The sequence below is a fragment of the Theropithecus gelada genome, chromosome 13 (genome assembly GCF_003255815.1).
Source record: "Theropithecus gelada isolate Dixy chromosome 13, Tgel_1.0, whole genome shotgun sequence".
NCBI classification, from domain to species: Eukaryota; Metazoa; Chordata; class Mammalia; order Primates; family Cercopithecidae; genus Theropithecus; species Theropithecus gelada.
Genome location: NC_037681.1, coordinates 16,290,321 through 16,302,699, shown reverse-complemented (window position 1 = coordinate 16,302,699; position 12,379 = coordinate 16,290,321). Strand labels below are relative to the sequence as shown.

Sequence of the window (12,379 nt, the reverse complement as noted above, 5' to 3'; positions counted from 1 at the left end):
TGTTTATTTTTACTTTATAAAGAGAGCAGTGAGATTATTAACTCGAAATACAGGAATGCTCTCTAGGACAAAAGAATCTTAGTATTTATTGAAGAAACAGACAATTTTTGTGAAACATGGCCGTATCGAAGCAATAAGGGAAAGGTTCCAGTTCACTGCCATATTTGGTTAAATGTGTCTCCTTGCTAAAATAGTTCATCTCAGACTGTTAACTAATTTTTTTTTGAGATAGAGCTTTGCTGTGTTGCTGAGGCTGGAGTGCAGTGGCAACAATCTCAGCTCACTGCAGCCTCCGCCTCCTGGGTTCAAGCAATTTTCCTGCCTCAGCCTCCTGAGGAGATGGGATTACAGACGTGCACCACCATGCCCGGCTGATTTTGTACTTTTAGTAGAGTTTCATCATGTTGGCCGAGCTGGTCTCAAACTCCTAACCTCAAACTCGGCTTCCCAAAGTGTTGGGATTACAGGTGTGAACCACTGTGCCTGCCCTGTTAACTAATTTTGATTACTGTAAGAGGACATTGAATTAATTTTTGGAAATATATAAGCATACACATAAATAAACTATCTCAATCAATAAACTCATTTTGTGGTTCATTAGCATGATCACGTGTGTGAGATGTGCCCCCCTCAAATATTGTTAGGCTGTTGGCACATTACCCATATGACATGAGAAAAACAATATACCAAGATGTTTTGTGAACCATATCTTAGTATTTCTCACTTAACAAACATTGATACTGAACAATTTAGAGGAAATATTTTCTGATATTTGTGTTGAATGATGTAGTGCTGGTTTCAATCTTAAATAAGAATCAGCATGGAGTTCTTTTCGATTATGTTGTAAAATTTATTTTTGCTCTAATTCAAAGAATGACAAGCAACTTGGACCCATTTTATCTGTCAGAAGTGTCTATCTTAGATATTTGGATTCCTGTCCCCCTCCTTTTTTTCTTCTTATAGAGATGGAGTCTCCCTGTGTTGCCCAGGCTGGTCTTGAGCTCATGGGCTCAAGTAATCCTCCCATCTCCGCCTCCCAAAATGTGGATTACAGGTATGAGTCACTGCACCCGGCCCACATACGCAAGAGCCAGCACTGCCAATAACATATTCCCTGGTGGTGTACTTTGAAAGTGCTTCATGGAATTTTAATGGCAGGGTTGGAGCAAATTTGGTCAGTCCTCTTACTTGGATGCTGGTTCCCTGGGGTTTGTAGGAGAGCCACCTTCTTAGATTTTGGTCTTGGTAGCTGACATGAGATCTTGAGGGAAGAACAAAGGTGGAAAGTTGAATGCTGCGTTTGCCTGACAGCCTTAATGTGCATATTTACAAGGAAAAAAAGGTGGTGCTTGAACATGGGGCAGCGTCCACAGTGACAGATAACAGCTTGAGTCCACTGAAGCCCACACAGGATCTAATTCTAAATTATTAGCTCTGCCACTTCAATCAAAGTGTGAAAGCTGTGCCTCATAATTTAGCCTGCACAGCAGATGAAGACATTTAGTTTGAGCGCAGCAAAAGCTCTGGTGCCTGTGGCATCGGCAGATGAGCCCTGATTAATTCTTGAGACTTCCCGGTAATACTATTATCTTTCTAATTCCTTTGGCACATTAGTGATGTGACAGAGGTGATAAGACTTGGTGCTTAAGCACTGAGTCCCCCCAGTTCCACAGCAGGAACACAGCAGTGACTGGGGGGGACACAAGGACACCTGGAAGCTGTCTTCTGTGCTTGGAGGAAAGGGTTGTGGGGAAAGGTTAAGCAGGTGCTAGGTAGTCCCCCACTCGCCCCCACTTTTTTTTTTTTTTTGAGACAGGGTCTCCAGTTGCCCAGGCTGGAATGCAGTGGCTTGATCTCATCTCACTGCAGCCTCAACTTCCCGGGCTCAAGCAATTCTCCCACCTCATCCTCCTGAGTAGCTGGGACTACAGGTGAGCACCATCATACCAGGCTGATTTTTTTTTTTTTTTGTATTTTATGTTGAGACGGAGTTTGACCATGTTGACTGCCTGGTCTTGAACTCCTGGGCTCAAGTGATCCACCCACCTCAGCCTTCCAAAGTGCTGGGATTACAGTTGTGAGCCACTGCACCCTGCCTAGGTAGCCCTTTCTTGAGTGATTGGTGGGAAACGATTCCAGAAAATTGGGATAATAAATGATTGGGAATAGTGAAATTGATAAGATTATGTAATCAAATACTTCCTCCTTTTGTGGAGGAGAGAAGGGATGTGGATAGATGACATACACCTCCTTCATTGCACACCTAACTTCACCTCACACCCTGAAGGGACAGTCATTGCTTCTGCAGAGACCTACAGCACAGCCGCTTCCTGGTGGTTCAGAAGGACTTCAGAAAGTTGCGCTGGACTGGGCAAGGTGGCCCATGCCTGTAATCCCAGCAATTTGTGGGGCCAAGATGGGCAGATCACCTGAGGATAGGAGTTTGAGACCAGCCTGGCCAACATGGTGAAACCCCATCTCTACTAAAAATACAAAAAATTAGCAGGGCATGGTGGCACAATGCCTGTAATCCCAGCTACTCGGGAGGCTGAGGCAGGAGAATCACTTGAACCCGGGAGGTGGAGGTTACAGTGAGCCAAGCACGCCACTGAACACTCCAGCCTAGGTGACAGAGTGAGACTCCATCTCAAAAAAAAAAAAATAGTTGTGCTGGCTATGAAAGGCATCTATGAGAGAGATGGAAGGGCAATTTAGAAGGGTGTCCCTCTGTCATCACGGAGGGCCAAAAGTTTTTGTTTTTTTTGTTTTTGTTTTCGCATTTATTACCTCCAGCTTTAAACTCAACCTTCTCATGTAATCCCAAATCTTGACCAACTACTTTTTACGTATGGCCGGCAACAAGTGTTGTGACTGCAGCGCCTGCCTGAGAAACATGCTCCCATGAAAGGGGCCGGGTTTGGTGGCTCACACCTGTAATCCCAGCACTTTGGGAGGCTGAGGCTGGTGGATCACCTGAGGTCAGGAGTTCCAGGCCAGCCTGACCAACATGGTGAAACCCCATCTCTACTAAATACAAAAATTAGCCGGGCATGGTGGCTCACTATAATCCCAGCTACTTGGGAGGCTGAGGCAGGAGAATTGCTTGAATCTGGGAGGCGGAGATTGCAGTGAGCCAAGATTGCACCACTGCACTCCAGCCTGGGCAACAAGAGTGAAACTTTGTCTCAAAAAAAAAAGTACTTTTGTCCTGCTTACAGAAACCAACTGTTACTCATAGATATAACCTTGGAGACAGGTGGGTCTCAGTGTCAAGTGAAGATGTGCCTGTTGCCAAGTCCCCTCCCTCCCTCTCTGCTTTTGACCACATTCTCTACCCCATTCTTTGCTCCAGTAATCATCGATCTTGACTTCCGCTTCTCCCTGGACGTGGGGCCTTCAGGTAGTAACAGTGTTAAGGTCCTGTGGCAGAGGCTGCTGGTTGCCCACCAGTATCCAGGATTCTACCCCCCTACTCCAGTGGCAATGGGACCAGCTGAAAGAGTAAACCCCGGCCTCTCTTGAGCTGTGGGTAGTTGGCTGGGAGTTCAGCTCTGGGCAAGCTGCTACAAGGGACAGACGACTGTCATGTGCCCTTTGTGGGCTTCACCCCCTTCCTTCTACTTTCTGACGGAAGTGTGGGTGCAACTGCAGCCTACGTGGGCCATGAGGCATTTATATATAGAGGCAAAGCAGTAAGGACAATATTCCCGAAGATGATGTAGAGCCCCTGTATCCCACCCTTGACTGTCCTCTCTGGACTTGTGTCATTAGGAAAGACATAACTTCCATCTTGGTCTCTGTTAGTAGCAGCTGATGCATTTCCTGACAAAACCACCTGTCAAAGAAAACCTCAACCAAAACCTTCATTCTAGCTTTCTACTGCCCAATGCTGAATAGCACATAGTACCCTGACATAGCACAAGAGTACCTGTATTCCCTGCCACTAGCTGTCACCATTGCCTTTCAGTAACTTCACGAGCCCGGCTTTTGGACTTCGGTTTCCAATACTTGAAGAAACTGAACAACCCACCTGATGACGACTCAAGCTGTTGGATAAACTAATTTTTAAATTTTCTGTTCGTAACTGTCTCACTGAGTTGGTAAGAAAGGAAAACACTCTGAGAGGCCAAAAACAAAGTGAAAGCAGGACTCCAGAAAGGTAAGAGGGTGTTCCACTTTTCCCCCTAGGGACACAAGCCAAATCTTAGTGATGCTGTGCTTCTGTTAGGACGGACTTGTGGGGCCCAGGTGACAGGGGGTTAGCCTGGGGAGTGTCTACGCTGGGGGGTCTGAATAGGAGGTCTCCCTGCAAACAGCGGGAATCCCAAAAGATTGCATTCAGTGTTAGGGGAAACTGACACTAGTTGGAAGAGAACATAGTTGTCCCTGAGATGCTAACTACAAGCCTTCTCTCATGCAGGTTTGTAGTTCGAATTCTCATGCTACATCAGGTCTAAAAACCTCTCAAACCAGGTTCTGAAAGAGGCCCTAGGCTGGGCGTGGTGGCTTACGCCTGTAATCCCAACACTTTGGGAGGCCGAGAAGGGAGGATCACCTGAGGTCAGGAGTTCGAGACTAGTCTGGCCAACATGGTGAAACCCCGTCTCTACTAAAAATACAAAATTAGGTGTGGTGGTGGGCGCCTGTAATCCCAGTTACTTGGGAGGCTGAGGCAGGAGAACCGCTTGAACCTGGGAGGCAGAGGTTGCAGTGAGCAGAAATCACACCATTGTACTCCAGCTTGCCCCCAACCCCACCAAAAAAAAAAAGGCTGGGTATGGTGGCTCACACCTGTAATCCCAGGACTTTGGGAGGCCGAGGCAGGCGGATCACGAGGTCAGGAGATTGAGACCATCCCGGCTAACACGGTGAAACCCTGTCTCTACTAAAAATACAAAAATTAGCTGGGCGTGGTGGCGGGCACCTGTGGTCCCAGCTGCTCCGGAGGCTGAGGCAGGAGAATGGCGTGAACCTGGGAGGCGGAGCTTGGAGCTTGAAGTGAGCCGAGACTCCGTCTCAAAAAAAAAAAAAAAAAAAATGGTGCGCTAGGCTGGTAGTACCTCTGAGCTCACGGCCAAAGCAACTGCATATCTATGCTAGAACACACCTTTGATTTAGCCTCAAACTCTCTCCACCGATAAAGCTCCAAGGAACATGAGCTTCTAGTAAAAATATCACAAACCCACAAAATCACAGGATGCCACAGATAAGGCATCCGGAATGAAAGCCAGCAGAAAACAGCACAGCCAGACCTGCAAAGACAGGAGAGTGGAATTTTCAGACATAAAATCTACGATGAATGTTTTTTATATGTTATATAAAAGTGTAAAAAAAAAACAGTACCTTATATAAAAATGAATTCCTTAAAAAAAATAACAGAAGAGCGAATTAATGAACTAGAAAGCAGAGCCAATTCCCCCGAAGCACAGGGACAAATGGGTGGAAATACAAATGTTACATTAAAATACGTGATCCTGGCTGGGTACAGTGGCTCACACCTGTAATCCCAGCACTTTGAGAGGCTGAGGCAGGCGGATCACTTGAGGTCAGGAGTTCGAGACCAGCCTGGCCAACATGGTGAAAGCCCATCTACTAAAAATACAAAAATTAGCCAGGTGTGGTGGTACACACCTGTAGTCCCAGCCACTCTGGAGGCTGAGGCAGGAGAATTGCTTGAACCTGGGAGGCGGAGGTTGCACTGAGCTGAGATAATCGTGCCACCGCACTCCAACCTGGGCACAGAATGAGATGCCATCTCAAAAAAAAAAAAAAGTGGTCTTCTGTTAATTTGCTTAAGAAAAAGATGCGGAAGACTGAGGTGGTCTGGCATGTCTCAAAGAAATTTAGGAGAGAACTGGAAGTAGAAAGTATTTGAAAAGATAAAGACATTTTCCAGAATTGATGCAAGACACCGATTCGCATATTTGGAAACTTACACAAATCCCAAGTGAGTTAAATAAAATAAATCCATACCTCCATATATATTGAAGCTGCAGGATATCAGGGAAGTTTGTAAAGACAGTGCCAAAAGTCAGACGACCTATGAGATAGTATCGATGAGGCTTACTGACCTCCCAACAGCAGCAAGGAAAGCCAGAAGACAGTGGAATAGTGTCATCAATGGCTTAAGGGAAAAAGCACCTCTTAATCCAAAGTTGTTTACAGTCAGTGAAGCTGTACTGTAGGAATGACCTAGAATGAACTAGATGAAATAGTCATTTCCGTCATAGAATACATGTGTTTGTCACCAGTGGACATTCACTAAAGGAAAGTTAAGGAATTTGCAGCCAGGAGCTGTGGCTCACACCTGTAATCTCAGCACTCTGGGAGGCCAAGATGGGCAGATCACCTGAGGTCAGGAGTTCAAGACCAGCCTGGCCAACATGGTGAAACCTCATCTCTACTAAAAGTACAAAAATTAGCCGGGTGTGGTGGCGGGCACCTGTAGTCCCAGGTAATCTGTAACCTGTAATCCCAGACTGAGGCAGGAGAATCGCTTGGACCCAGGAGGTGGAGGTTGCAGTGAGCTGAGATTGCGCCACTACATTCCAGCCTGGGTGATAAGAATGAAGCTCCTTTCCAAAAAAAAGGGAATTTGCTTTGTGCAGAAGGATGATGAACTGATGAAAGTTCTAAGGTTCAAGAAAGCATGTTGACCTAAAAAAGGGGAGTGGAAATCTGAATGAACATTGACTTCACGTAGTAACGCAAAGAATGTCTTGTTTGGGACATAAAGAACAAAATACAACTAAAAAACAGGACAAAAGAGTACACAAGCTGAAGGAGGACACATTGGAGTTCAAGCATTCTTAGACCTTTACAAAGTATTCAAGAAGTTGGCAAACTTATGCATGTTAAAAATATTTTATTCAAGGTAACAGTAAAAAAAAATTTGAGTGTGTAACTTTTAAAGTAATGGGGGAAAAAAAATCTCAGTTAATTCAAAAGAAGACCAGATGGAAGGATAAAAAGAAACAGAAAAGCAGATCTTAGAAAGTCCAACATAAGATTTTAGAAGGAAATCTAAAACAGTAATCACGGTAAATATAAATAACACTCTTAATAGTCTTACCATATGATCCAGCAGTCATGCTCCTAGGTATTTCCCCAACTACTTGAAAACTTATGTTCACACAAAACCTGCACACAAATGTTTATAACATCTTTATTCATTATCACTCAAAACTGGAAACAATCAAAACATTCCTCTATTGATGAATGTATAAACACACTGTGGTATATCAGGACAATGGTATGTTTTTCAGCAACAAAAGGAAATGTGCTATCAACCCACAAAAACACCACGGATGTTAAGTGAAATGAGCCAGTCTGAAAGGGAAGGTGGATATTTATCTCCCTATCCTCATGATGAAACTCGACCCCAATGTTGGGAGTGGGGCCCAATACGAGGAATTTAAGTCATGGGGGTGGACCCTGCATGGATAGATTAATACCCTCTGATATGGTCTGGATCTGTGTCCCCACCCAGATCCCATGTGTTCAATTGTAATCCCCAGTGTGGGAGTTGGGGACTGGTAGGAGGTGATTGTATCACAAGGGTGGATTTCTCATGAATGGTTTAGCACTATCCCTCTTGGTACTGTCCTCACAATTGATAGTGAGTCCTTGTAAGATCTGATTGTTTGAAAGTGCATAGCACCTCTCCCTTCACTCTCTCGCTGGCTCCTGCTCCCACCATGTGAGGCGCCTCACTCCCCCTTTGCCTTCTGCCATGATTGGAAGCTTCCTGAGGCCTCCCCAGAAGCAGATGCCAGCATCATGCTTCCTGTACAGCCTGCAGAACCGAACTATGAGCCAATTAAACCTCTTTTCTTTATAAATTACCCAGTCTTAGGTATTTCTTTATAGCAACGTGAGAACAGACTAACACACCCTCCCTGAAAGGGAAGGGGGTATGTGCAGTGGAACAAGTACTCACTCTATTCATTTCCATGACAGCTGGTTGTTAAAAAGAGCCTGGCACCTCCCTCCCCACTCTCTCGCCCTGTGATCTTTGCACATTGGGCCCTTTCACCTTTCACCATGAGCGGAAGCAGGCTGAAGCCCTCGCCAGAAGCAGATGCTGGTGCCGTGCTTCTCGTACAGCCTGCAGAACTGTGGGCCAGATAAACCTCTTCATAAATCACCCAGCCTCTGGTATTTCTTTCTAGCAACACTAAATGGACTAAGACATAACATTCTGGAAAAGGCAAAACTATAGAGACGTTAAAAAGATCAGTAGTTGCCAGGGGTTCAGGGGAGAGTGGAAGGGTTGAATAGGTAAAACACACGGCACTTTCAGGGAGTCAAACTATTCTGAATGATACAATAATGGTGGAGAGATGATAACAGGGGTTTGTCAAAACTCATAGAATTTAATGGCACAAAGACTGATTTTTTTTTTTTTTTTTTTGAGAAGGAGTCTCGCTCTGTCGCCCAGGCTGGAGTGCAGCGTTGTGATCTCGGCTCACTGCAAGCTCCGCCTCCCGGGTTCACGCCATTCTCCTGCCTCAGCTTCCTGAGTAGCTGGGACTAGTGCCCACCACCATTCCCGGCTGATTTTTTGTATTTTTAGTAGAGATGGGGTTTCACTGTGTTAGCCAGGATGGTCTCGATCTCCTGACCTTGTGATCCACCCGCCTCGGCCTCCCGAAGTGCTGGGATTACAGGCGTGAGCCACCGTGCCGGGTTGAGTGAATCTTAATATATGCAAATTTTAAAAAATTCTTTAGAGGGTTGGGGACCCCCTGGATGAATGCAGAATGGGACAAGACAATTTAACTGCATTACAAACGTACGAAACAACCTCACAGAAGGGGTTGCAGGAAATGTGCTAATCTAAGCAGCACTGGAAATGAGTGGAATCCATGAGGGGAAGGGCAAAAGAAGCTGTACACAAGCACTGTCTCTAGTTGATAAAGTCATTTATCACATGGGTTTGAATTAACAGTTTTAACACTGCTATACATACACAGAGAATCAAACAGTTAAATACATAGATGGCAGATGGTGGGAGCCAGGTTTGTCACTGTTAGTGTGAGAGGTTACAGATAAGTGGGGGGCAAAGGCGAGTGTAAGTGAGAATAATCCATGTGGTAATAGATTAGAGTTGGAGTCATCCCCATGAACTCCTGTTTAGGTTTTGTTTTGTTTATTTTTGTTTTTGTTTTTGTCTTTGAGACAGAGTCTCACTGTGTCACCCCGGCTGGAGTGCAGTGGAGCGATCTCAACTCACTGCAACCTCCACCTCCTGGTTCAAGCAATTCTCCTGCCTCAGCCTCCCAAGTAGCTGGGATTACAGGTGCCCACCACCGTGCCCGGCTAATTTTTGTATTTTTGGTAGAGACAGGGTTTCACCATGTTGGCCAGGCTGGTCTCAAACCCCTGATTTCAGGTGATCCACCTACCTCTGCCTCCCAAAGTGCTGGGATTACGGGCATAAGCTACCATGCCTGGCCACTCCTGTTTAGTTTAATATAGACACAGATGCTTATGAACAGAAATATTTAGGTAATGTATATGCATGGAGTAGTATATACACACGTTTCCTTGTTCTGTCAGTTGAGGGAGGCTTAAAAAGGAATGACACCCCAGTAGCAAAGAATACACCTGCTACTCAGATCTTGATTTCTATTCTCATTCTCCAAAAAAGGAACCAATGCTCTTCGAAGAAATGGCTGATTCTAAAACTGGAGCAGGAAATACACAGGATAAGCTTGGAGCATCTTGTATTTCCAGAAAGCAAAACACTACTGAACAAAATAAACACAAAACCACAATGATTTGAGTATGTCAGAGGTCCAGGAGCCAACTGACAGATCTCCCACAGGCTAATGCTGGAACAATTTGAGCAACTAAATAAATAATGGATTATAACCCAAAATATAAAGTACATGTCTATGAGTTCATACTGATAAAGAAATGATTGAATAAATAAGTTGCCAGGCACGGTGGCTCACACCTGTAATCCCAGCACTTTGGGAGGGCGAGGCAGGCGGATCACCTGAGGTCAGGAGTTCAAGACCAGCCTGGCCAACATGGTAAAACCCCATCTCTACTAAAAATACAAAAATTAGCCAGGCATGGTGGCAGACGCCTGTAATCCCAGTTACTCAGGAGACGCAGGCAGGAGAATTGCTTGAGCCCAGGAGGCGGAGGTTGCTGTGAGCCGAGATCATGCCTTTGCACTCCAGCCTGGGTGACAAGAGCGAAACTTCCTCTCAAAAAAAACAAAAAAAACACACACACATATATATATATATGAATGAAAATAAATAAATAAATGGAGGAGAAGAGACCATCACCCAGGCAACATTCCAAATAATATATACTCTGTACTTAAAGTATTCCACTTTTGAAGGGGTGGTTGTCCACAGTAACTCCCTTCCAAAGTGTACAGTATGAAAAGGGAGGTGGGAAGAGTACCTTTTTTTTTTGAGTTGGAGTCTTGCTCTGTCGCCCAGGTTGGAGTGCAGTGGCTTAACCTCAGCTCACTGCAACCTCCGCCTCCTGGGTTCAAGTGATTCTCCTGCCTCAGGCTCCCCAGTAGCTGTGATTACAGGAACCCAACACCACCCCCAGCTAATTTTTTTTTTTCTTTTTTTAATTTTTAGTAGAAATGGAGTTTCGCCATGTTGGCCAGGCTGGTCTGGAACTGCTTACCTCAAATGATCCACCCACCTTGGCCTCCCAAAGTTCTGGGATTACAGGCGTGAGCCACCGCGCCCGGCTGGGAAGAGCATCTTTACAGTGTAGAATCCTAACACTATCTCAGCTGGGTGATCAAGGTAAAAATCAACAGTGATGAGTCATATTGGTAGTATGGACCCTGGGTGTGATGTAATGAAAATGATGCTTTACTTCTTTGGTCTTCCTCCAAAAAAGCAAACCACAATTAAGACAAAAACATCTGACAAGTCCAAATTGAAGAATAGCTGACCAGAAAAACTATCAAGGTCATCAAAAACAAGGAAAATCTGAGAAACTTTTATAGCCAAGAGATGCCTAAGGAGACCTGACTAGTAAGTGGAATGTGGTGTCCTGGATAAGGTCCTAGAGCAGAAAAAGAACCTCAGTCAGAAACAACAGAGCTCTGAAAGCAGGTAGACTTTAGTTACTAATTATGTATCAATACTGATTCATTAATTGTGACAGGTGTACCATGCTTATGTAAGATGTTAAGAGGAGAGAAAACTGATACAGGATATATGAGCACTCACTGGACTAGCTTCTGAATTTTTCTGCAAATCTAAAACTATACTAAAAAAATAAATTTATTTTAAAATATGGCAGTTCATGAATCACATCAAAATGGAAATTGTGCCAGGCACGGTGGCTCACCCCTGTAATCCCAGCACTTTGGGAGGCTGAGGCAGTGGTGGATCACTTGAGGTCAGGAGTTCGAGACCAGTCTGGCCAACATGGTGAAACCGTGTCTCTACTAAAAATACAAAAAGCAGCCAGGTGTGGTGGCATACACCTGAGATCCCAGCTACTTGGGAGATTGAGGCAGGATAATTGCTTGAACCCAGGAGGCGGAGGTTGCAGTGAGGTGAGATCACACCTCTGCCCTCCAACCTGGCTGAGAGAGAGAGACTTTGTCTCGAAAAAAAAAAAAAAAGAAGAAGAAGAAGAAATTGTAACTCCTATAAGAAAGGTGATACTCAGTTCTTGACTGTCATGTGTCTATAGTAAAGTGCCGGAACTAAAGGGACACATAAGTGTTAGTTTGGGTTTGCCCAGATGCAGAGCCTGAGTGGGGACTTGGGTACAGTTTATTCAAGAGGAGATCCAAAGATGCAGGCATGTGGCTGGGCGTGGTAGCTCATGCCTGCAATCCCAGCATTTTGAGAGGCTGAGGCAGGCGGATCACCTGAGGTCAGAAGTTCGAGACCAGCCTGTCCAACATATAGTGAAACTCCATCTCTACTAAAAAATACAAAAGTTACCTGGGTGTGGTGGCGCACGTCCATAGCCTCAGCTACTTGGGAAGCTGAGGCAGGAGAATCCCTTGAACCCGGAAGGTGGAGGTTGCAGTGAGCCAAGTTTGCACCACTGCACTCCAGCCTGAGTAACAGACCAAGACTCTGTGTCTCAAAACAAAACAAAACAAAAAAACAAAGATGAAGGCATGAGGGCTTTGAGAGACAGGCAGGGAAAGGGAAAAGCTGACAGAAGGGTGGGAATGTGAGGTCAGGGCTGGTGGCGGTGGAAACTCAATCCCTTTGAGACTTGTAAGCAGCATGAAGATGACCTCCCAGAGTTGTCCACCCACAGATAGGATCTTGCTTTATCACCCAACCCTGGCCTCCACCACTTGAGGGTGCCCCAAGGGAGTGCACTGCCTTGCACTTCTGGGCTGTCCTTACTCAAGGCTGAG

The 12,379-nt window shown here is 45.2% G+C and overlaps 1 pseudogene; it reads left to right on the top strand.

Annotated features, from left to right (window-relative positions):
• The first annotated feature begins 581 nt into the window (after positions 1-581).
• On the top strand, positions 582-670 carry LOC112605503 (annotated as a pseudogene).
• The last annotated feature ends 11,709 nt before the right edge of the window (positions 671-12,379 follow it).